We start from the raw sequence: 27,081 nt of genomic DNA on the forward strand, positions 1-27,081 counted from the left end.
AGACATGTGGTTGTCTGCAGCCCTCCCCGGATCGGAAGAGGGGGTGGAGCAGCGACCGGGACAGCTCGGAAAGAGTGGGGTAATTGGCTGGATACAATTGGGGAGAAAAGGGGGGGGGGGATAAAAAAAAAAGGCTCCTGGCTGAAAAGCAGCACAACGCCACACAGAAGCTGAAGCATCATTTGCTGTTAGCATCAGGCCTACAGTCATTGTGGAACAACAGCTTTGTGTGTTGGACACAGGTTTCCGCTAAATCTGTCCACACATCTTCCTGAACCACGCAAACTCCACACTTCTCCTGGCCTCCATCCAAACTCATCGAACTATATGCAAGTCAGTGGGCCTATATACAGCCCACTGGTGAGCATGTTGAACTGCACTGCGCGACTCGTTGTGCACTGGCAGCAGAAGTAGAAATGTGAGCTAAACAGCGGGAGGAAATTAAGAAATAGGTATGATTTCATTCAACTTAAGAGACGACGTCACACTTCAGCGAGCCACTGGACTGTGTTTGCTGATTGCACGGCCCCGTTGACAAACCCCGGTCTTTGAGAGAAGCCAGCATGTCAGTCAGTCAGTCAGTCAGTCAGTCAGGAGGAGAACGGTGCCCCATCACAAAGCCACAATTAACATTCCAGCCTGCAAGAAGGGAAGTAGAGATAAAGGAGAGGGGCAGCTTTCTTTCTTTGCCACTGTCATATAATGTCTTTTTTACCAGGACTACTTAGTGACTGGCAGCTGGTGGACAACCAATGAAGACAAAGGTTCCACTCAGAATCGTGCTGCTTTCACCCGCCACCTTTCCCATGCCCGAGATGTGTTGTAATCACTGCCTTCTAAAATATCGTGTTTTACTACCGTTTCCAGATTTTGGGGTGGGGGGGGGTTAACATAAGTTAACTATACTCACACAAAGGAGTTACGGGATAAATACTGTTAAAATAAAAAGGATTTTAATCTTTTTGCGAGGAAAACCTTTCACAAAGCTTGCTCGGCTCCTTGGCTAAGTGCTCTGCAAACACAATTACATGCCGTGCTCACACATCCTCACTGTGGCTCTGCTGCCTTCCACTCACTTCTTATTTACTTAGTGTTCGCTAGGATAAAGGAAATGACACACACATACCATGTCACCCTATACTTTTGGGGACCCCTTACTGATTATATTCATTCCCTAGCCCTTAACCCTAACCTTAACCATCATAACTACATGCCTAACCTGAACCCTTACCCCAACCTTAACCTAATCCTAATTCTAAACTTAACCCTAAACCCAAGTCCTCACCCTAAAATGGTCACTTTTCCTCATGGGGACCCATAAAATGTCCCACAAGGTAGGTGGTTTCAGGTTTTTCTATCCTAATGGGGACATTTGGTCTCCATTAGGATAGAAAAACCTGGCACACACCACACACACACACACATGCCCTTATCGCCGTGGCAACAGTGAAAAGGATGAAACCTGGGATGTTCACAAACCTCAAAAGGTCAGCCTCACTAAAGAGACAGTTACTAAACCAGCTTTACAGTCTGCACCTGGGACTGGCTTAGAAAACAAGCACAAAGATGCAACCTTCTTTACAGTCTTACTCAGAAATAACCCACACCGTGTTAACCAACGTGTCTTATGTGAGCTGTCTCTTTGTCTTTACACACATTACAGTCTAATTTTTCAAAAGTGAAAATGCTTGTCCTCATAACAGCGTGCTGTTTCTTCGTTCAGAAATATTCCTCCTAAGGCAAGGGACTCACATGAAAGCCACTTTATTTGACGCTGTATGGTTACAATGAAGCCCTGTGATGGCCCGGCGGCCTGTCCAGGGTGTCTCCCTGCCCGCTGCCCCAGTGACTGCTGGGAAAAGCTCCAGCATCCTCGCAACCCTGACAGCAGGATAAGCGGTTTGGATAATGAATGGATGGAGGGTTATAATGAAATTTGTCCCCTGCATTTAACCCATCCTACTGTATAGGAGCAGTGGGCAGCTGCAGCATCCACGGACCAACTCCAGTTCTTCTTTCCACTGCCTTGCTCAGGGGCACAGACAGGAGTATTAACCCTAACATGCATGTCTTTTTGATGGTGGGAGGAAACCGGAGCACCCAGAGGAAACCCACCGCAGACACGGGGAGAACATGCAAACTCCACACAGAAAGGACCTGGGACGGCTTGGGGTTCGAACCCAGGACCTTCTTGCTGTGAGGAAACAGCGCTCACTAACTACTGGGCCACCGTGCCGCCAGGGTTGTGCGTGTCATGAAATGGACCCAGATAACTGTAGTGTGATTTTTTTTTCTCAAAATGAAAACACTGAAAATAAGATACACGATGGCTGCATGTAAAGATGTGAGCTAGGATGATGAATTAAAAAAAAAATTCTGCTCAACTTATTCTGTATCTGTGTCCTCCCTATTTTGCACAGCAGCGGACAACCTTGTGAGAGGCTGTCTTTGCTTGGCAAACAATGCCTTCAGGTAGAAATGAATTATCTATAAACAACATCTCCAGATTTGGAAAGTGCAGTTGCTGTACTCTTACAATCTTGATTCCCCTCCCTCCCCTTTTGTTAATTGCGCAGCCCTAACAAGTCGGTCCCTCTAGCTCCCAGTAATCTCCTTTTCATACACAGGCCTGATTTGCCTGCCACATTCCAGAGAGGGTGAGAGGGAACTTGGCATTCCCCCTGGCAGCAAGACCACACACACACACAGAGACACACACAGAGACACACACACACACACATCTCCCTATACTTGTGGGGACCCCTCGTGGACTACATTCATTCCCTAGCCCTTAACCCTAACCTTAACCATCATAACTACATGCCTAACCTTAACCTTTACCCTAACCTTAACCTAATTCTAACCTTAACCCTAAACCCAAGTCCTAACCCTAAAATAGACCCTTTTCCCCATGGGGACCCATAAAATGTCCCCACAAGGTAGGTGGTTTCAGGTTTTTCTATCCTAATGGGGACATTTGGTCCCCATTAGGATAGAAAAACGTGGTACACACACACACATGCATGCACACACAAACAGCAACACTAGCAAGGCAGTAAGAGCAGGCCTCACCGCTAGCCCTTAAAGCTAGGGTGAGGTGGTGTTTGTGTGACAGTATCAGATTATTGGGGCTGGTTTCTGGCGGAGCGCCAACGCCACGAGAGACCGCCAGTTTCGCCGGGCCTCCATTCACCGAGCGCCGGGTGCAGCAGTGCAGCCCTGGCGACGGCCGCGTCGAGGCCGCGGCGAGGGTGAAACGGAGAACACTGAAGGTAAATGATTAAATCCACACACGGCTTGTGGGAGAAAAAAGCGTGTCCTAGGGCGACTGACGCAGAGTTTCAGAGAGGTGATGGGCGGGTCACTAGCTCGACTCCTGTCGGGAGAGCAAGTCTTTAAGCAGCAAACACCGATACGTCTTCCTCCGCCCTTCCGAGTCAGATTGTGGGTAAAGGCAAACAGATTATCTCACATTGGCCCTCAGGTGTTTTCTGAAGAATTCATTTCTTTTCTCTCACCATCCTAACCCTCCTTCTCTCTCTCTCTCTCTCTCTCTCTCTCCAGTCCAAGCTCCTCAATTGTTCTCGCCTTCGCTCCCAAAGTTGACTGAAGTCTCCTTTCAAGGCCAACAATCGGGTGGAGTTAAGACACCTGTGCAAACCGCCCGGCCAACGACAGGTTTCCCTCAGAGGCAGAGACTGAACAATGCCCACACAGCGGCCCGGCTCCTGCCCTCCCCACCCCACCCCTCCCCTCCCTCGCTCTTTTCATGCGGCGGGCCGGGCTCTTTGCTTTAACTGCATCTCTACCCTTTTGCTTGACAAACAGCACCGGGCCATCATGTCTGCCGGGCTATTTAGTTGGTCCATAAAAGGCAGGAGGTTGCGGTTGAGGTGTGTGCGTTAACAGGTCCTCCCTTTTCATGAACCGGGTTGAAGAGGTGTTCATGGTCCGTTTCCTCCGCGCGGAGCCAGAGCGAGGATTTATTTTACAAGAAGCTGCACCTGCCTCTCGCATCTGTCATGGCTGACAGACGGGATTACACGTTTACCTCTCACCATGTGACATGCTCACCTGGCGGTGGGCGAGAGGCCGCTCACGTCTCAGCCATGACCCGGCTGCCCTCGTGATTGGTCAGCCAATCGCGGGGCTGGAAAATTCAAGGGCCCCCGTCGGTAATTAGCTCCCCATTTGTGGTCATGTGACGGCCCTGTGGCCTGACCTGGAACTGGACTAGGTCAGGTAGGGAGGAAATTAGTGACGGACTGCTGTGTTTTGTCAACACGGGAGGGAGAAAGCCCTGTCAGAGAAGGATTTCCTCGCCAGGAATCTCCGATTAGAGGAATGGTGGTGCAGAAAATGTACTGACAGAGGAGTTCGACTAATGGAGTGAACAACACTGCGTGTGTGTGTGTGTGTGCAAATGTGTACTTTCCCCCCCCTTTTTCTCCCCAATAGTATCTAGCCAATTACCCCACTCTTCTGAGCCATCCCAGTTGCTGCTCCACCCCCTCTGCCAATCCGGGGAGGGCTGCAGACTACCACATGCCTCCTCTGATACATGTGGATTCGCCAGCCGCTTCTTTTCACCTGACAGTGAGGAGTTTCACCAGGGGGACGTAGCCTGAACAGGCGCCCCGACCGACCAGAGGAGGCGCTAGTGCAGCAACCAGGACTCCTACCCACATCCAACGTCCCGCTCGCAGACACGGCCAATTGTGTCTGTAGGGACGCCCGACCAAGCCGGAGGTAACACGGGGACTCGAGCCAGAGATCCCCGTGTTGGTAGGCAACGGAATAGACTGCCACGCCACCTGGACGCCCTGCAAATGTGGACTTTGATGCTCATCTGTGCAATTTTACAGCAAGCTATGGAGGTGATGCACAGCAAAAACATATTACCCCGGCGGGAGCCTCCTCTCTAATGTGTACCTAGCTCTTCTGGGTAGGACGGGGACGAAGCACCAACAACCCCCCCCCCCCCACACACACACACACACACACACACACACAATTCTCCACTGGGTCGTGGTGTTTAGTGTCAGCTATAGCAGGCACACTCACTGGTATGAGGAGATGGTGAGTGGGAGGGAAGGGGGGGGGGATGAAGGGAGAGGGGAATGACGAAGGTTTGACTTGTTGTTGACTCCCTCTTTACAGGCTTTTCAGCAGGAGTGCCTCCCTGTCTGTCTGCTGGGGATTACTCCACTCAGGGCTTTCCCCTTTTTTTGAAAGACGCCGCCGCCGCTCTTATCGGAGCGTTGCGGTGTTTGAACTGCGTGTTCTGCCACACAGGCTGAAAAACACCTTATTATGACGTGTCCCCGATGCTTACCAAACACCGGCCCAACTGTTCTTTCAACGCGCTCTGTTTTTTCAACAAAAATAAATTAGCCCATCAAAACGCAAGTCTGTAATTTGTTGTTCAAAACCTTGCGTTGCACAATCAAGTGCAACACTGAAAACATCTCACAAAGGTTAAACTTGATGTTGGTCCAAGAAGTGCACCTGCATACTGTAGTCACAAGGTCTCCAAGGTGATCCTGGATTGGCTCAAACAGAAAGCTATTCGAGCAACAGAAGGCTTCAAAACACATGCCATGGAAATCAACAAGTCGTACTTAGAAGCCTCAAAAAAAAAATCAAAGACTACATCGGTTTCATCTTGGTACATTAGGCATCTCGGCATTTACAGCTTCATGACTTTATTGGTGTTATTTTAAGCAAATTATAGCCATCAAGCCATCAAATGTTCAAAGTTGCAGCGCAGCAGGCCCGGAGCCGGAGAAGGAATTCCCTTTAAGTGGTGATTACTGGGAAGAGCCGAGGTTTCCCTCAAAGACACAGGCCGCGCTCTGCAACACGCCAAGGGAAGACGTGGTCCCAAATTAGGAGAACCCAGTGGAGAACAAGCAGCAGGACGGATAGGAGGGAGCTGGGGGGGGGGGCAACAGATTGATTTGCTACGCTCTTTCTGAGGTGAGGAAAAGAGGATATAAAAGGGGTGGCTGGTGAATGACAGATTTAAAAAAAGGACAGCGTGAGAGGAAAACTGGTCTTCAGCCTGTCCTGCTTGCACTGCTAGCTAGCACTCTACCTTGTCTCTCTGTGTGTGTGTATATATATATATATATATATATATATATATATATATATACACACACACACATATATATATATATGTATATATATGTATATATATAAAATCCAGTGACAGCTGATGATTGCTTATGGCATGAAACAGGCTTGCACTATCTCATAAATAATTTACTTGACTCATCCTTGCTCTTTGATTGTCGTTTTGTATCGTGACTCTTTAAGTAGCCATACTATAAAAAAAGAACCAAAAAAAACAAGGGGGTGCTTGTATGGAAGCTTAAAAAGTTTTTTTGAAGTTGTTGAAAAAAAACATGAAGATAAAAAAGGTGTGAAGGGTGTTGGATGTTGAACACAGAGGGGAAGTAGAGAAATGGAAAGGAAAAGGATGGAAGTGAAAACAAGGAAGGAAGAAAGACAGCTATGAAAGAATAAGGAGAGGTAGAGGGGGAGAGAGAGAAGAGAGGGAGGGAGAGAGGGACACAGAGAGAGAAAGGGAGCGGGAGAGAGAGGGAGGGAGGGGGAGAGGGACAGAGAGAGAGAGGGAGCGGGAGAAAGAGAGCGGGAGAGAGCGGGAGAGAGGGGGAGAGGGAGAGAGAGAGAGAGGGAGTGGGAGAAAGAGAGCGGGAGAGAGGGGGAGAGGGAGAGAGAGAGAGCGAGCGGGAGAGAGGGGGAGAGGGAGAGAGGGAGATAGAGGGTGAGAGAGAGAGAGTGGGAGAGAGAGAGAGAGGGCGGGAGAGGTTTTCTTAACCTATTAGGTGAAGAAAAACTACCAGTCCTACTAGCGGAGGACTCAAAGAGCTGTAAGTTAGTAGCAGTCTATATTGCTGCCTGCCATAAAGTGAGGGACAGTGAGTGTAAGTTAGCAGCGGTCTATGTTGCTGCCTGCCATAAAGTGAGGGACAGTGAGTGAAAGTCACCTGACACACGTTGTTGCTGTTATATTCGATGAAAGTATATTCGTTTTGTGCTTCTTTGCTGTAGTACGTTTGTTTTCAATAATGTTTTCCAAATAACGTTTAGCTTTTTCAGTGTTTAAACCCTTGCTTTGGCAATATGTTCAGTGTTATGTCATGCCAATAAAGCCATCTGAATTTGAATTTCAGAGAGGGAGAGCGAGAGAGAGAGGGGGGGGGGACAGAGAGGGAAGGGGAAGAGAGAATGAGAGAGAGGGAGCAAGGGAGAGAGAGGGAGAGAGAGGCAGAGAATTTGAATTTTAAAATTCCATTTTATTCAAAAATAGATCACATACTGATCATAATTTTTTTTAAATTACTTCCATGATTATTCAGAGACAATTTCCAAAAAAAATTGTGTAGACGTTACTTGCTGTCCATCCACTACTTGATTTCACACACTTCATCGAAAAACATTATTAAAAACCAACTCGTCATCCATCACAGAACCGATCACATCATTGTAGCGCCACTGTTGAATGAAAGCATCCAAGTTCCTCGTTGCTTTATAAAATTTGAAAATCAACCCAGACTCTGGATCTCACCAAAGAAACAAACAGAGAGAGCACGAGAGAGGTGGGGGGGATGAGGGAGGGAGAGAGGGAGAGAGAAAGCTTTTTATAAAGGAATAGCCGCTGCCCACAGGATGTGGTGGTCCAGCGCTGGTGGCTTTAGGCCCTGTAGTAATTACCTCTGTCCATGGACCACAAGGGTGACACATGAGCTCTTGGGGAATGACAAGACACAGAGACAAAACAAACTGCTGCTCATCAATCACACGAGGTAAAACTCTGCAGTCACCTCTTCAGACCCGACCCTGCTCACCAAATGATCTGAGAACTGAATCTGAACGGCTGATGAGGTGAAGCGAAGGGAACATTAAACGAGACTACAGACACAAAATTCAAATTCACACGGACCCCAAAGAGCACTCGTTGTCTGCAACACAACAGACAGCTGCAGCAAAACTACAAGCACCTAGCATGATAAATATGCCAAGTACAGTCCTCCATAATAAACCACTCAGATTTGCATTGGAAGTAATAAAATGACAGTGTCCTCCGGCCTCTGTATACCATACATTATTCTATCTATCCATTATTGAGTAACTTTATTTTCTTGTGAGAATATAGCCGAACAGAGAACAGCCGAGACTAAAATGATGAATAGATGTTTAGCTCAATATAGAAGCAATCCTATTCAGGCGCTGTAAAATGACCGTACAAGTAGAAAAATAGCCCATTACAAATCTTGGTTAAAGAAAAAAAAATCATTACCGATTTTGAGCGCATTTCAACAGAAACATGTACAAACGTGTCAGTTTTGGCACAGTCATTTGACGGGTTATGAAGAAAGCTACCGCCTTTTTACCTGATTTTGTCAAGTCTCTGAATCTCTCTGAATGAGAGTTACGACAAGTCCCGAGAGGTTATTTTGCTTTTACGATGTTACCCCTACAAAGAGGCGACTACATTTGACAGCATAATTAAGTTAAGCTTAAGCCATTTAAAAAGATAATGAAAAGTTGCCCCGTTCTGTAAATCCGCACTCCGGCACAATAACTTGAGTTATATCTATAATTGAGTTATATCTATAATTGCTGTAATCTGTTTTGGAGCCACCAATTGCAGGTTAATTTACTACAGAGTGTGGGGGAGGAATAGGTGTGTACTGTATTTCCAGCCTAATTGTCTGGTGTGTTGGTGCAATAGGTGTAGCTCATGTAAAGACTTGATACACACACACACACCAACACATACACACATGCAGTTAATGAATGGGGGAGGGGATCAGCTGAAGGGGCTTACTCACATGAGATTGGCCCCCTGGATTTAACCCCAGCACAGCAACACACACTTCAGTGTGATGGTTATTCTGCATTTCTTTGCCCTGACAACTAAACTCAGCAGAGGCAACTTACAAAAACCAGTACAGCTGTAGCAGACGGCCTGTTGACAACACAAAGCCATCTCTGATCACCTCAGATCCTCTCGGAGAATCCTCGGTACTTCTCTCCGGTATTACAGAGTACTGCAATATATGGTTTTAGTCTCCACCCAGTAGGCCTACTGGTTTTTGAAAAATGCTAAATTTGGGGGGTGTAGGGAGGTCAAGCTGGGAGAAAGGGGTTTGTCTCTTTGGCCGGAGGCATGGATATGCACATCTGACTCGAACAGTATGGGTTTTTTTTCCAGCTTCGCTCCACTAGCGGCAGACTACCTCAACATGTCCCTTACTACATCACCTATTGGGCCGGACCCGGCAGTGTAGCGGAGGTGAGAATCTTAACTGAAAGGGGGAGGCACAACTCGTTTCTTTCAGTAAAATTGGCTTGATAAAGTTATCTCGGCCAACACTGAATTTACATCCCAACAGGTTTTATCAAGTGAAAGGCATGTCCACATCTCGAAAAATCATGAGTCAGGGTTTGACGACTCTTGCACACTGCATCGATTTCACACTAATAACCAATGCAGACAAGAAGCAGGGTTAAAATTGTTGTGAAAGCCACGGGTGGAACAAAGAAAGCACCAAACTAGGGATGGAGAGATCAGTGGGAGCATCCATAATAACAAAAGGCAGAACGGCTTCACTAATAAATGTCACTGCGGTTTATGTTGAACTCCATGGCCCCTATCTTTTTTGCTTTGTGTCTGTCTGTCTTCAAGCCTGCGTGAATAAAAGTGGCTTGTCCTGATGATGTTGCTAGCTGCAGAGAGTCACATGGATAGATTCAGACAGGCTACCAACAGGCTATGTATGTGCTGCATAAAACGGGGAATAGGGTTTGCCGATCTCTATTTATTAGGTCATTAGTAATTCTAACCATTTTACACTCTCTTGACAACATCATCTCATCTCATCATCAGATGCTTCTCCGGGGTCGGGTCGCGGTGGCAGCAAGCTAAGTAAGGCACGCCAGACGTTCCTCTCCCCAGCAACTCTCTCCAGCTCCTCCTGGGGGATCCCAAGGCGTTCACAGACCAGATTGGACATGCAGTCCCTCCAGCGAGTTCTGGGTCTACCCCGGGGTCTCCTCCCTGTTGGACATGCCCGGAAAACCTCCAAAGGAAGGCACCCAGGAGGTATCCTAATCAGATGCCCGAACCATCTCAACTGGCTCCTTTCGATGTGAAGGAGCAGCGGCTCTACTACAAGCTCCCTCCGGATGTCCGAGCTCCTCATCCTATCTCTTAGGCTGGGCCCAGACACCCTACCAGAGGAAACTCATTTCAGCCGCTTGCATCCGTGATCTCATCCTTTCGGTCACTACCCAAAGCTCATGGCCATAGGTGAGGGTTGGAACAAAGATTGATTGGTAAATTGAGAGCTTTGCCTTCCAGCTCAACTCCCTCTTCACAACGGTCCAGTACAATGTCCGCATTAATGCTGTTGCTGCACCAATCCGCCTGTCAATCTCCTGCTCCATCCTGCTCCATCCTACTCTTACTCGTGAACAAGACCCCAAGATACTTGAACTCCTTCACTTGAGGCAACAACTCATCCCCAACCCGGAGGGAGCAATCCACCATTTTCTGGTAGAGAACCATGGCCTCAGACTTGGAGGTGCTGACTCTCATCCTGGTCATTTCACACTCAGCTGTAAACCACCACAGTGTGCACTGGGGGTCGCATTCTGATGACGCCAACAAAACCACATCATCTGCGAAGAGCAGAGATGCAATTCTGAGGTTCCCAAAATGGACACACTCCTCTTGACAACAGAAAAAGCCAAATATCAGGGGTATAAATTCGTACCTCATAAATATTGTATTGGTCCTTCTCTATTTTTTTCCCGTCAAAATAGCCCTGGCTGTGTGCATCTGTGCCCCCAGGATGTGTCACTCCTGAGGGGGTTGGCTGCAGGTCTCCCATGTAGGCCCGAGCCTGAGCAGCTGAAGTCATTAACATTAGAGACACAAACACTCTCACTGCCTGGTCTCTTCCACCTCCACGACACTGCCGACGAGCTTACCCAACAACACACATACACACACACACACACACACACACACACACACACACACACACACACACACACACACACACTTCTACCTGCCCCATCCCCCTCAGCTTTTCAGCTTTCCTACACAGAGACTATTTATTTGTTCTTGAAATGCCATATGAGTCAAATAGCCACAGACCCCCAGGCACTGACACAGGCTGTGTGTCTTATGACTGAGAAGCCTCAAAGAAGCTCAAATTGAAAATGTGTTTTCAATATACGGGCAAGATGTGAATACAAGGAGAGAAAAGCAATAAAAACAGGATAGGAGGAAGTAATGGGGGTAACAATAAAGGAGTGAACAAGTAAAAAAAGATGGGCCTGATGGGAAGATAAATAAAATATATATATATACTGAGCTGAGATATAAAACCAATGTGTAAAATTCAGAGGAAAGAGTAATGTCTAATTTAAAAACTGTATGGAGGTTACTGAGTCCTCGTCTGTTTGACTGAGTACTGACCACAAAGATGGGACAGCAAAGAAAAGTAACAGCAAAATGCATTATCTACCACTCAAATAACTTCATTTGCAAAAAACAGTAATGGAAGAGGAACCAGAGCAGAGATGTCAAATGCTAAGTCACATGTATCAGGCAAGAGGAGGAATTTGGGCCCTAGAGCAGGACTTGACAACAACTACCTCCATGTGCAGGCAAAGAAACAAATCCGCAGTTAAAGGTTTAGCTTGGATGAAACCACAAGAAAAGCTTAGGTCAGTGTTTGAGGACTAAACTTGTCCACATTAGCTACTAGGCTGGGTGTGCAGTTGCAACCTGTCAGCATTAGCTAACACCCACAGACAATAGAGGAACGTCCACCTTGTCAGCCTGTCCCCTAAGCTCCTCCTAAGGGGGTGAGAGGATACATAACTTCTGCTGGGGTTGAAGATGGCTGCAGAGTTGGACAGTGGCTGCTTAGCCTGCCTTCAGGAGGCTTTGCAAACCAAACACATAGGTCCCACCCATGCCCTCTCTTAGCACGTGTCTGGCCCCGCTGACCCCGGAGCGTCATGGGGCGACACCCGCTGTGGGCTGAGGGGACACTTTCAACATTAGCTGCTGAGATAGGATATGTGGGGGTGAAGGGTGAGAAAGGGAAATGCATGCACGTTTCGACAAAACACCCCTCCTTGCCCATGTGTGTCACCAGATCCCCACACAAAAGCTTGCACAAAAGGAAAGACATAAGGGGACACTGTGTGTGGGTGAGCGAAAGAGATCCGTCACTTAAAATGGTCACTTTTACAGCCTGAGAGAGTTGGGCTGCTGCCAGGCTGACCCACCACTAACCAGACTCCAGCCAACCTCAGACAGATGCATCATTGTCTGTTGCTTTTGTGTTGCAAAGTGATAGACAGATGTATCCTGCTTAAGGCATCCTCAATACAACATATTGTTGACCTTAAGTGTTTGTTGAGTCAGGTGATGTATTGTTGTGCCTATGTATTTTTTCTGAACAATTAGAGAAATGAAAATGTTGCTGGTATCATACAAGTACACAGGAGGTGGGAATGAGAGAGAAAGAGAGAGAGAGAGGGAGAGAGAGATACAAAACAATTGAAAAAGAAAAATAAAGAAAATAAAAAACCCACAAAAATAAAACAAAAACAAACAACCAAACAAAGAACATATGCAAAATGAAAGGAGACCATAAAAAGTAATGATGGCACAGAAACACAACAGATTATATGAGAGAAAACAGTAAATGATGGATACAAAGTAAAGCCAAAGATAATAAAATGAAATACAGTTATATAACAAGGTTACTAAACACGTGGTTATTGTGGCGATAAAATATTTTTCATTAGAGTTTGAGTTGCGGAAAAAGCACGAGACCAGAGTTGAAATACAAACTCCATTCATTTTAGTGGTGGACCTTTCTAGTATAAAGACGTCAACAAAACATGAAATAAAAAGTTTCTTTGGGGTTATATGTTCAAACTAGCGCTTAAAAAATTATATATATATATATATATATATATATATATATATATATATATATATATTCAGCTGCCGATGAAGCAGCCAAGACTATTTTAAGTTGTTGGTGGGACAAAAAGGAGTTTAGATTATACCCATAAAGGAGAAAGCGGGACAGCATGGAAGATCATGATCTAGAATCTTTTTAAGGACCTCTGTCATGTATTACCACAGGTATGTAACAGTGTCACCCAGCCAAAACATGTGAATGTAATTCCCTACTTCTGCATGGGGACATTTGTCACAAAAAGGAGTTAGAGAGCTTCATTCTAAATCTATGGTTTGGAGTAAAGTAGGACCTGTGTGCAAATCTTAAATGATTTAGCTGGTGAGCAAAGTTTTTCAAGCAGGAGACCACATTCCTCCACATCTTATTCCAGTTCAAGGTCAATACAGTATGGCTGAGATCTTCTCCCCACTTGTTAGTAACAGGGAGAGTGTTAACATTATGAGGGGACAACTTGTCATATATTATTGAAATTAGACCAGAATATGTAACAGGGGAGATTATCTTCAAAAGAGGGCCAGAAAAGGGGTCGGAGTTCCAAGGCACACCATAAGTTTTCAGAGCAGTACAGAGCCGAGCCTGAAATAAAATAACCAAGATGAACCTGAGAGGGAATATGAATCCTTCAGGTCAGACAAGATACGTAGACCATCCACCCATCCATTATCCAAACCACTTATCCTTACTCAGGGTCGCGAGGATGCTGGAGCCTATCCCAGCAGTCACTGGGTGGCAGGCAGGGAGACACCCTGGACAGGCCGCCAGACCATCTTGATTAAAAATGTCTTTAAATGTATAAATACCTTGGTTGGCCCAGCTAGTGAAAGATAAAGTTCAACTAGTGAAATACCAATTAATTTTATAATCAGAAAAGTTGTCAAAGTTTTCAAAGCGATTCAGCATGTGCGGGATAGAGTATCATCTGTCAAATACAGCAAAGTGTCATCTGCATAGAGTGAGCCATTATGCACTGTGCTTTGGATTGTAATATGGGATATATGAGGATGTAGCCTAACAGCTTGTGCTAGGTTCTAGCGAGAGCACAAACAGATGCGGAGAAAGGGGCAAACATGTTTAGTAGATGTGTGGGACAAATTCTGAAGAGCCTGGATGTTCAGTTTGAACACATGCAGTGGGACTAGAATATAGGGTACGGACCATATTAATAAGGACCGGTCTGGAACCAAATTTCTTGAGAATTGCCCATATGTAGTCCCACTCCACCCAATCAAAGGCCTTTTCAGCATCCAAGGACAAAACAGCACAGGGTGAATGCTGTGTTAGCACAGTGTCTATGACATGTAAAAACCGGCGGTTGTTGTCTGAAGCTAGTCGCCCATTTAAAAAGCCAGCCGGATCAGGATAGACCAAAGAATTAATTATGGTGTCCAGTCGTCTTGTCAGGACCTTAGCATATAATTTAAAGTCACAATTCAAAACAAACACAGGCCTGCAGCTGGAGCATTCCACAAGCTCCTTGCCATTTTTTCAAAAGAAGAGAGGTGCTGTTTTTTTTTTATCTCCGCGGAATGCTCCAGGTGAGAAAGAAAAGTTGAGTGAATCTAGAAGGGTAGGCTTAACCAAGTCCTATGGATTCCCTATTAACTCCGGAGAAATACCAATAGATTCCCTATGAACTCCAGAGGAATACCATTCAGGCCTGGGGATTTGGATTTTGGCATAGAGTCTAGCGCCTATTTTAGTTCATTTAAAGTAATATCGGAATCCAAAGAGCCAGATTGTGGGTCGGAAAGGACAGTGAGAACCAGAGCATTTAGGAAAGTTAGCATATTTGTACCATCCTGAGGGGCTTCAGAAGTGTAAAGCTTTGAATAAAAAGAAGAGAAAGTATGATTGAGTTGTGATGGCAGAGTACATCATTGAAGGCTAGTTTTTCTGAGTGTTTAAGTTTCAATCCCAAAAGTCTACTAGGTTTCTCTGAATTCTCATATATTTCTTGACGCGTTTTGAGATGTAGGAATTCAGTTTTGGAAGTAGTGATTGCTTTATATTCCGATTTGGTCCTACATAGCTCATCATTTTCCCTTTTGTATCTGTCCAAGTGGGAGAGTACTGCTGGCGTCGTGTGTGGCTGCTGCTTCTCCCTCTCGTAGCCCCCCTTCCCATCCACCCCTGTATGTCTGTGTTATGTTTATCTGTCGAATTGTTTCACCCCGCTTATTGTAAAGTGACTTTGAGTTTTAGAAAAGCGCTATAAGTTTAATTTATTATTATTATTATGTCTAACTTCAGAAAAACATTTCTGAAGTGATTCAAGGTTTGCAATGTGTTTCTCTAGCTCTGTTGTCCCGTTTGCTCTGTCCATTCAAGTAGGAGGAGAAAGACATGCATGTCCCCTATACAACACTTTTTGGATTCCCATAAAATATAGGGATCAACTCCAGGGCAGAGGAGAACCATCAGGGCCCTCTAGGCCCTCAGACAGCGCTAAAGACATTCTAAAACAAACAACATTTTAAAAAATCATCAGTTCTAGTTTTATTCATAATTACAATCAACATCTTAACAAAATATTTCTGAGGACATAAACCCTTCAAACCTGCCTATTCAGTTTGTGTTGGAATGTGAGGGGTTACAGGAAAGAGGCCCCTTTGTCTCCTTAATAGAATACTGCTGCCTCTGCTGTTACTGGGAAGAAAAGGCTTTGCCTTCAGCTCTGTGATTGATGGTTCAGCAATAATTTGACAGAGATCCGAGCAATAGTATTTCAATGAGAGAGTCATGAAAAACGACAGTAAGATTGACCAATCATATCTCTTCCCTCTAAATGGGTGGGTTTTGTTATCGCTTACTTTGTGACAAGTTCCGCCCGCTGCGGGGGGGGGGGCACGAATCATGAGCTAGTGACAAAAAAAACAAAACCGCTGATGAACTAGCTAGCTACTCAGCCTGTTCGCTCACTATGGGGGCTGCAAGTAAGGTTACCGCTAATGAGAAGGATATTGTGAATTTGTTATCCACACTGTTTTCAAGATTGACTTTTAATGAAAGTTGGAGTTGATAAGCAAAGGAAGGCCTACACCAGAGCTTAATTTGGTAGGTTATTTAAAATTAATATGCCGCCGTGGCAACTGAATTTATTCTGGCCGCCGCTGCCACTGTTTTGTATATGTTAAGGTTTATTTGGGACACCGTCATTATGCAGAGTTACCGTAGCATATGTATTTAATAGGCCGCTGTGGCAGTGTAATAATATTATTCATTGAAAATACTGCTTGTTTGTGTTGGTGGGTTCCAAAATGCCATGATCACTGTTCACTGTCCATGGTTCTGAAATGTCTCTCGCTAATGGCTGATTGGCTCGGTGCGCTGTCATGATGTGCAGACTTCCATCAAATCTTGTTGGTTCTGTGTGGTAGGAGGGGGTGGCTGTCATGCATTTTGCATCCCGGCCTGTTGGCTCCATATTCCCCTGAAGTGCACACACAGCTTGTGTGATGATGTGATTATTCGTAAGAAGGATTTGCATTTCGCTTTAGAGATTATCTGTTTTTTTTGTTTTTGGTGATAACTCACTCTCGCCATGCCGTTCGCTCATTGCATTGCTAAGGCTGGACTAGCATCTTAATTTTTGTTTCAGAGCTGGAATTGTCAAAGGTAACTTTTGCAGTACTATAGGAGAGGACACAGCAAGCTAGGCTGGTAGTTTGTTTGTTCGGGGTTTTTTTTCCAGATGAGGGAAAGGGGTTCAGAGGGTCAAGGTTTAAGACTCATGGGTCACTACCGCTCCCAGGTGAGCATTAATACCTAACAAGTCTTTAACATCCTTTGCGATTTTAGTTAAGAATTCACTATTTTGTAGTAGGGAGACATTGAAACTCGTTCACCTAAAACCTGCAGGACCTGGTGTGGTCTCAAAGGAGACCGGAGTGGGAGTGAGACCAGATAGAAGCATCGGCAAAAGAGCAGCAGGGGAAATACGTTTAACAAAAAGTGGAAAAATGAAAATATAATCAATCCCTGAGAAGTCCATATATTTTGTAGTGAACCCGAGACCAAAGTTCAAATCCCCAAACTACTTCGGAAGGCCTCAAGTCAAGTCAAACATTTAATTTTCCGATTCTCAAAGAAGCAGTTATTCAAAGGCGGTTAAAAACAATCTAACATAATGAAAACCCCATGGTTGTACTGGCTTGCTCCAGCTCCAGGTGTGATTATGTATGAATGTGAAATATGGCTTTTCAGGAAAGAAGAAAAAAAAGTCATACGAACAGAGAACACCTCCCCTCTATTAAAAAGGTTTGAAAAAAAAATCCCTACACCTTTCATCCAGCCCCGTGTTGCTTCCTGTCACGTCTATGTTCAGGCGCGGAGCCTCCCTCCCACCTGTTTCACCATCTCCTGTCTGACTCTAATGCCTTTTCTCCACACCCACCCGCCCTCTTCCAGGAACCATTAATCAACTTTCATGCATTATCAGTAATGGCGCATGCCTTTATTGAGGTTCAAACACGCAAGGTGAAGAAAAGAGAGGAATTTCCATTTAAAAAAGTGGGAGTGGGTGGGCACTGGAAGAAAGGGCTTGTCTGGGGGAATTAACAAGCTTATCCGCAGGGCTCTTCTGTGGAAACAAGCAATGGCACAACTCCTTAGGGGCTGAGAGGGGGAGAAAAGCCCTCTATAGCATGTCCAATGGGACTTAGCCAGCGAGAGCCACGCAGTTAATAACAATCCCAGAAAGACCCGCAGGAAGGAGCAGACACAGTGTAAAAGCGAACGCTCCTCTGGTCATTCGCAGGGTCACCGTGTGTTGGTTTTGGAGGGCTACAGCCACTGAATCAGCTGGGTCTAGTTAAGCGGAGGTTTTAGACTGCTGAATACATGGCCCCTGTGAAGAAAGTTATGAGGTCATCGTTGACAAATACAACTTTTGTAGTAGTTCATTGTTGGAGTGTGACTTCAGTATACTATTACCAAGAGAACATAGTATATTTCAGACATGGATATTGGCACTCCATGTGGCATGGAGTGCCAATATCTAGGTTTCCATTTCAACCCATCATTTCAATGGGTCATTTCACTGATTAGCACACCCTCAGCCAATGAGGACAGACTGCTCCCTTGGTGGAGGGGCTGGTTGAGAGAGGAAAACCTGCATTCCTGAGTTCTTACATCCTAGATGCTTAAAGTATGTAGTGTGTAATGCATACCTATTGGGTAATACTACTAGAGCATAGCATGCAGTATGCACCATATGCTATGTACCCTTCTCTTGGCAGACACATAGCTGAGTGGAAGTGACCCTTTGTAACAGCAGCAGAACTTCATCGCTTTGGAATTAGAAGAACTTAGTCACTTTCACTTCATCCATTTCCATCTAGCCTTAGCTCTTTATGCAGGCTGAAAACATTATTTATTGTGAAATTATTAAAAATACACTTGAGGGGCGGCCGGGTAATATAGCGGTCTATTCTGTTGCCTACCAACACGGGGATCGCCGGATCGAATCCCCGTGTTACCTCCGGCTCGGTCGGGCGTCCCTACAGAAATTGGCTGTCTCTGCGGGTGGGAAGCTGGATGTGGGTATATGTCCTGGTCACTGCACTAGCGCCCCCTCTGGTCGTTCGGGGGAGTCTGTTTGGGGAGGGGGGCCGCGTCCCCCTGGTGAAACGCCTCACTGTCATGTGAAAAGAAGCGGCTGGCGACTCCACATGTATCGGCGGAGACATGTGGTCGTCTGCAGCCCTCCTTGGATCGGCAGAGGGGGTGGAGCAGTGACCGGGACGGCTCGGAAAAGTGGGGTAATTGGCCAAGTGCAATTGGGGAGAAAAATACACTTGAATTTGCCGATGTTGGGTACCGCTCCTCCCACTTCATTGTCCGCCATATTGCTGTGGAAAACTTTCACCTGGCAGGACGTTTCCGTTGAAACAACACAGGCGCCAGAGATTTATTGGACATTTGGATCATTTAGTCATCCTAAGCTCCATACTTAATGTTTTCATCGATGTAGTATGAACACTCATACCTTTCACATACTAAACTTTGCCTACTATCAGCGTGCAGCATGAACAGTTAGGACGCAGCTCCTCTTTGACATGGTCGCCTGTGTGCAGTATAGTGTGTACTTTCGGCACTGTGAAACCAGCGCTGCAAATCCTGCATGTGGCTGGTTTTCCAAAGCTCTGTCGCCAGCCTGTTGGTGTCCTAACACCCCCACAAACACACACCTTCCAGCTCTCTCTCTCTCTCTCCCTCTCTCCCCTCCCTCTCTCACCTGAGTTAGCCTGCATCGACGTCAAAGTGAGGGCAACAGATTAGCGGTACTTGGGGAGCAGCGCGCTGCTCTGGCGTGCTGTAATTCAGACTGTCAGTGCGACACAGTTGGGGGGCTACACAATGCCTCCTTGTTCAGACTGACCCTCCTGCACCCCACCTCTTCACCTCTCCATCTCCAACTCTCTCTTTCTCTCTCCCTCTGTGGGGGTTCAATCAAACAATAAGAACTAATGGCGCTCAAAAATGTGCACAGTTCTCTCTCTCTCTCCAACGCAGCAGAAAAGACACGTACAGGAAGGAAAAGAGAGATAAAGGAGGAGAGCCAAAAGGAAAGGGTGGTATCGAGGCGGACATGTGGGCTTCTTAAAGAAACATAAATCAGCTCAAAAGGATACAGACACAGTTAAAGAGAGAAGAGGAGAAGGAGGAGGAGGGAGAGAAGGAAAAAAACCGAGACTGAAGGAATAGAGTGGCGGACATCAAAGCATGGCTGACATTCCCCCAGATACAGAAGCACGGGAGGTGTGTGTGTGTGAGAGAGAGAGAGAGAGAGAGAGAGAGAGAGAGAGAGAGAGAGAGAGAGAGAGAGAGAGAGAGAGAGAAAGAGGATTTGTATGCGTGCATGAGTGACTGCACGCAAATGCTGGCTATGTTGACAGGTTAATTCGATAGCCACACCTAAGTGGGGTGGACATGAGGGGATAATTTGCTGGCGTGCACACCCACCAGTCTCCTTCTCAATGCCTCTACTTTCCCAGCAGTCGTCTTCAGCCACTAAACCAGGGTGCCGAGGCAGGCCTCCACCATTACCATGTTTACGGTTCCTGTACCGGGCCCCATTTTTCCCCATTAACCTGTGCTTTCTTATCTGATTCCTCTGGTGGCTCTCGATGAACTCCCTCTTGGAAAGATGAGGTGTCTCCATTCAGAAGATGATAAATCACCAAAAAAAAAAAAATCCCTATTAATTATACGGCTGTTGCCTAAACAAAAGACGGCAGAGACCAGAGGATAGGTTGCCGCCGACTCCGGCTACGTGCAGCAATGTCGGGGTGTCACTCAAAAATCCTCTTCACACATCGTCGTTGTGTATGCTTCGGGGCTCCTCGTCCCCCCCCCCCCCCCCCCGCCATGCAAGAGAGGGCAAGTGCAAACACACACCTGCATCGTCAAACTGCGCCCCCACCCCCACCCCACCCCACCCTGAACTGAACATCAGACTGATCTGGGTGGCTTCACGGTCTGAAGGTGTATGCAAAACAGTGATTTTCATATGAAGATTAAGGGATGGCTGCCGGAGCGCTTCACCGCTGTGTATCGGTCTTGTTTAAGGGAGTCATTACAGAATTACATGACCAGACTATTCCACTCGGCAGTGGGAGCTCCTCCGAAGCCCGGCTTGGGAATTGACATGGTGGTAATTTCTCTCTCATTTAAAACTGTTAGCACGCAGTCTGGCCTTCACACACATAATATAGGGTTCATTCCTAAACGCTGCCAAAAAAAAAAAGTAACACCTACTCAGAATCTAAATAATGGTAATTTATCATAGAGTAGTATGCAATATAGGTCCTTGGCTTGGTTGACATATTGAAAATGCTCCTTCTCTAAATTGCCGGCTTACTGCGCCGAATTACATGCTCGGGGTAGGGATTTTGCCCCAAACTGAATAAATAACATGCTATAAATAAACTTTTTCAAACGTTTCGGGGATGGAGGCCTCGTTAACGGAGCCGAACGTGCAATTTCGGATCGCCAGAATATTTACCCCCGACCTCACATTTTACAGCTTGATTCCAGCCCATAACGGCACCGTCGCTCGTTAAGCAGAGCCTCGCTCGGGACGGGCTCTCACAACACCACTCACATTGTTTGGGAAACTCAATAAATGCTGATTGTGATTGGTTTACTTAAACGCGGTGGCTTTGCCGGGACGTGACCGAGTTGAGGCAAAAAAACTCTGGGGAGCCCCGCGTCTAATTTAAAAACCCCCGAGTCAAGACGTTTAATTTTCTTTTCTTTCTTTCTTTCTTTCTTTTTTTCATGCGGCACATTTCCCTGCAGCTTATTTCTGTTCTTGCGAGGAAAACCCGAAACATTACAAAATTAGAACGCTGAACCGCACTTGCACAATGGAGCCATTTAAAAGATGTATAAATAACCATGGCAACGCCAGGGGAGATAATTCAACCCCTACACGTCGACCTCATATAGTAAGCAGAGGGGCAGAATTGCTTCCTGATGTAAACAGGCATCCTTCGTCAGCCCTGCAGATTCGTTTGCCCCCAAAAACAAACTGCCATGGTGTGTGTGGGGGGGGGGGCAATAACCGAATGGCACAAGATAATAGTGTTGACAGACATGACCTATAGTTGCCCCAACGCATCCTGTAAGCAAATAAACAAAACACACACACACACACACACACACACACACACAAATACACACACCACACATACTACCACACACACACACACTACCACACAACCACACACACACACTACTCACAGACACACACATCAATGCAACGAATGTACTAACAGAGACAGGGACAAATACACACATCTAAATACTATTTTAGCCCGTCGAGCTCCTAGCGTCCCTGAGACTCGGGTGCCAGGGACAGCTTGTCAGCGCCAGCGTTTCGAGACATGATGCACACTGGGTTTATATGACCAACGTTACTCAACTTACTAACACCTCACCGGAGATGCAGCGAAATACGGTGCACCACGGTAAAAGAAAAACTGGAACCATAAACTTCAACAGGCTAGGGTCGTCCGGGTGGCATTGCGGTCTGTTCTGTTGCCTACCAGCACGGGGATCGCCGGTTCGAATCCTCGTGTTACTTCCGACTTGGTCGGGCGTCCCCTACAGACACAATTGGCCGTGTCTGCGGGCGGGAAGCCGGATGTGGGTATGTATCCTGGTCGCTGCACTAGCGCCTCCTCTGGTTGGTCGGGAGGCCTGCTCGGGGGGGAGGGGGAACTGGGGGGAATAGCGTGATCCTCCCACGTGCTACGTCCCCCTGGTGAAACTCCTCACTGTCAGGTGAAAAGAAGCGGCTGGAGACTCCACATGTATGGGAGGAGGCATGTGGTAGTCTGCAGCCCTCCCCGGATCAGCAGAGGGGGTGGAGCAGCGACTGGGACGGCTCCGAGGAGTGGGGTAATTGGCCAAAAATTCGATTGGGGAGAAAAAGAGGGGGTATATTTTCAACAGGCTCAACAATTCAAATCCAGTGCACACACAGTGTGTATGCAAAATATTAGGAGCACCTTCGTGATTTGGAGTTGCAACTCTTTTTGTGGACTCCATCTCCTAACTTAACCTCAAGCCTTATATAGCCTTCTTTGAGGAGTCCACGTCTCTCCTGGAAATGGACTAATTGTGGAACCATGAGTTTTAAACCTGGATCCACTGTTGCAAATATTTTGTATATCCAGTGTATGCACGGTGGTCCAATATGTCATTTCAAAGAACCCACTGACATACACAAAACACTCGTGTGTGTGTGTGTGTGACACCCATAAACAATGAACCGATACCATTCACAGTTCAGTCCTTGAGAATGTCAGCTCACGAACGCCACTCTTTGAAGCCCCCTCTCCAGCTCCAATTCAGTTAAACAGAACAGCCGTCTCAACGACAACCCACTCGCTGTCCGCCTTGCCGCCTGCCTAGACCGCAGTAGACAAAACAAGCAAGAGGTAGGATTTGTTTAGACAGCGCTCACCTGGCGCTCGCAGACACAGGAACGGTGAACAGGCAAGCCCTGGGGAGCAGTGGAGGGAGCGGCGGGGCGGTTGTTGGGGAAAGAGGGCAGGGGTAGCTGGAGGGAAGGGGGGGATTGTGTGTTGATAGGGGAAGGGGAGAGGCCAAGGAAGGTCCTGAGAGGGGTAACAGAGGGAGAGAGGGTGAGAGGTCCGATGTTTTCAGCGCTCTGCTCTGCATATAGGGCCACTCCAAAAATCAGAGCCGATTAAGATTCATGGGGGCTTGAGAGCTGCTCGGCAATAAGTGGTGAGAGAGAGAGAGAGAGAGAGAGAGAGTGTGTGTGTTCATGGGGCAGGCTCGATAAGGGATAAGGGTTAGAAGTAGCCTAATCCAGTACTTGCCCATAGGATAAAGGATAAAGATGTGTGTGTGTGTGTGTGTGTGTGTGTGTGTGTGTGTGTGTGTGTGTGTGTGTGTGTGTGTGTTGGCATTCTGGGTTAGTTGTAGCCCATCTCATCTCTGGGAAGGGTCATGCTTCTCAGAAATTTACATTGTGGGTTTCAAAAATCTGACCAAATAAATGTTATCATTACTCAGTGAAAAGCCCAAAGCTACAACACTCCTGTGTCTACGTCCATCCATCCATCCATTATCTGAACCGCTTATCCTGCTCTCAGGATCGCGAGGATGCTCGAGCTTATTCCAGCAGTCATTGAGCAGCAGGCGGGGAGACACCCTGGACAGGCCGCCAGGCCATCACAGCCTGTGTCTATGTGTCCAGCAAAATCATTACATCCTTAGTTGGTGGTGTGGGAGACATTGCCCCTTCCTGATTTTTTTAGATGCAAACCAACATCCTTTCTGGACCTTTCTATTGCCGGTGTATTTGAAAGAATACCTAATCCATAAACATCTGCATCATGACTGCTTTTGTGTTTGCTCCTTTCTATGGCTACTGTCTGGTAGGTTCCCCATAGCAGCTACTACATCAGAAAGAATGGGTTGTGAATTTGAGGATAGAGAGAGAAGTTGTTATAGTTTAGAAGCAAATATAGCAGAACAAGCTCATCAAAGACCTTTACCAATGGATAATTCAAAATCAACCATGTCTTCATTTGGCTATGTAGCAATCGCTTCATCTCAAATGGCTATCTGGGATTTGGACGGCTCAAATACTATTGCAAATTAGCATGGTGTCAATAGGTGTCCCTAACATAAAATGAAACTATAATCCTCACGACTGTAACTTTAACTGGAAGTCAACACAAAATGAACTATTTGTATAAAGATCAAAGAAGGTTGAATCAGTTCATCTGGATACAATGTTTATTGACAGATAGGTTTCATCACTCAACCAAGTGACATCTGAAGAGGTCACTTAGTAGTTGATGAAACATATGTCAATAAACGTTGTATCCAGATGAACTGATTCAACCTTCTTTGATTTTCTTACCTGGATTACTGAACATGCATCAAGACATTTACTTAAAGAACTGAACACTTTGAGATAGACAGGCGAGTTTGGTTCCCCTGGAAACAGCGTGCTGCTGTCGGTGACGTGTCACCTATAGTAGGTTGTCAGAAGATCTAGCTGTTGTCAAGCTAGCTCAGATTTGTGATCGTCAGAATAATAGGGCAACAGTGTTGACTTTCTTCCTTTCTTACTTTCCCATGGACCACCACTGTGTGAGGAGTGACAAAGGAAACAGAGGAGGGCAAGATGGATGATTAGCCCTCAACCACACACTCACATTGGTTAGTATGGTTTGACCTCAGTTGACCTCTTGACCCCTTAACAGCCTCACATCTCATTGACTAGGGTTAAATAGGGCTCGGCTAGGATTTTACGACGCCGAGGAAGAGAAGAGGAGCCAGCTTAACTGTAACGCCCCCACCCCTCCACACGTGTGCGTGCGCGCACACACACACACACACACACACACACATACATGCACACACATGGGTCCTGAGGCCCTCCCAATGGGTGAGATAGTATGCAGCTGGTTCAAGAGGTTACTGTGCACCTGAGAGAACGTTATAAAGGTGACACAGTGAGTGTAGATTAAGTCCCATGTGTTCTTGCTTAAAAGATAATACTAACGTTCAATAAAACAGCACCGGTGAGACAAAGAAACTTAGCTAGCTGGCTAGCTCTTAGCCTCGGGGCCCTGTAGCTGATGTACTCACTCCACACCTCTAATTAGCCACTCGGGCGGCTGCATGTTAGTTTAATGGGAGATGATAACAGAGACAGAGACCAAATAAAATTACCCACCAGCAGAGTTTGTTTTTCTTTCAACGATAAGCTCAGATCAACAGACAAAACATGAAACTTGCAGCCAAGATGCAGGGATGGATGGAATTTCATTTCACCAGCCTCCGCAAGAAGGATTTGTTTGAAAATGAAGACTTGGCTCACCAGATCTATGTACTTCAATGACTGGTCCATCTTCCTGACTACAGTTCTTTAATGCAGTCGGACCTTCAAAGAGACAATCCGCATCCCCGCTACCTCTTTTTCATCAACAATTACCTAGCCATGTGCTAGATGGGGGCTTGGCTGCCAAATGTTACATGCAAGCCCAATTTCTGTCACCATGCAGTCTGGCAGCACCTGTCAATCAGAAGACTGCTCGAAGTCTCCTGGGAGACTCCAGCTGGCCAAGAATGTGAATATTCAATGTTGTCTTTGTCTCTGAGGAATTCCAGAGACAACCACCTCTCTTAATTCAGCCAGAATGATGCTGAGTCAGCGGTTCTGCAAAAAGCATGTTGTAAAGACTTCCTAGTGAGCAGACAAAATTGCGTACGGGGAATTAATGTCTGTGTCTCCTTGGGCCTATTCATCATATGACGAAAAAAAAAATGAAAGTGAGGAACTAAGAATGGGAAGAATGCTACATGACAGAAGGGTTTCCCTCCTCTACCCCCCCTCCCTCCCTCCCCCCGAACAACAAAGTAGTTAATGGACCATTGAAAAGTCCAGGGGTAAAGACCTCTTAGATGCTTGAAAAGTGTTTATGTTATTCCAAAGCTGAGAATTAGAGATTTCAGCAAATTAACTCCTGACTACAACACAATGTTTCAATAATCGTATCTAAGCTCAGATATTGGTAAACCGGCAGCAACGGAAATCTGGAATCAACTGGTCTTACGAGTTTTCTAGTGCTGTTTTGAGCAGCTCAATCTCATTATTCATAAATAAACCAAAGGCTACTTACATACACTATGAAGTATTGGAAGACACTTATTTTTCTGATCGTATCCTTTACATTTGCCACAAAATCAAACTTTTAAAACTCCACAATAAAAAAACAGCTTTTATTACATCATAGCCATTAGCAGCTCGTTAGAGGCGCGCACGCGCACACGCACACACCCTCAGAGGGCATGTTAACTAAAGCATCTGCTCTTTAGCACCTTTCCCTACACAGTATTAGTCTGCTCTTGTCAAATCATTAGACCCATTAGAGGCCAATTAACAGTGACACAAAGCTCCCTTCCTGTTTTATAGCACTGTAAACAAAACCTTCGGGCCTGCATCAGGCTCACTGCAGGGCTGGAGGCTAGGCCAGGTGAGGCAGAAGAAGCTCGTTTCCAACCAACACCTAATAGGTGTCGAGGAACTGTTTAACTGCCATTTCCCTGTTTGTACATTAGCCAATTAAGATTGCATCATCGGTCAGATTCATTCGTTGATTTCTAAAGGTCTGACCCGTGAGAGAAATGGTTCACTTCTCATAATAGACTGTGCCACACAAATCTGCTGACAGGCGAAGGAAGTCTTGCCTGCAGATTATCATAAAACTGCTCTGCACAATCTGCCCGTTTCCATCCGAGTTGTACAACTCTTGCAGACGGGTTATGACTCAGTCTAGACAACAGGGTTGTCCTAGTAACATATTAACTACAGTAAGCCATGCGTTTATCTTCACGGCATCGAAGAGTCGTGCGTTGTTTTACAAAACACCGGGCAAGTGCGTAAGTGACACAGCACAAGTGGAAGCGTATTTGTTTCACATTCAGGTCATTTACGAATTCTGACCGAAATGGCTGGGGAAAACAACATCGTATGACG

At 46.1% G+C, this 27,081-nt stretch overlaps 1 protein-coding gene across 2 annotated transcripts in view; it reads right to left on the bottom strand.

The window, feature by feature from the left end:
• LOC130124953 (protein eva-1 homolog A) overlaps nucleotides 1–27,081 on the bottom strand; it is a 100,392-nt gene that overhangs the window by 72,906 nt on the left and 405 nt on the right. The gene's annotated exons all lie outside the window — the stretch shown is intronic.

Source organism: Lampris incognitus, chromosome 15, assembly GCF_029633865.1.
Source record: "Lampris incognitus isolate fLamInc1 chromosome 15, fLamInc1.hap2, whole genome shotgun sequence".
Taxonomy (NCBI): Eukaryota; Metazoa; Chordata; class Actinopteri; order Lampriformes; family Lampridae; genus Lampris; species Lampris incognitus.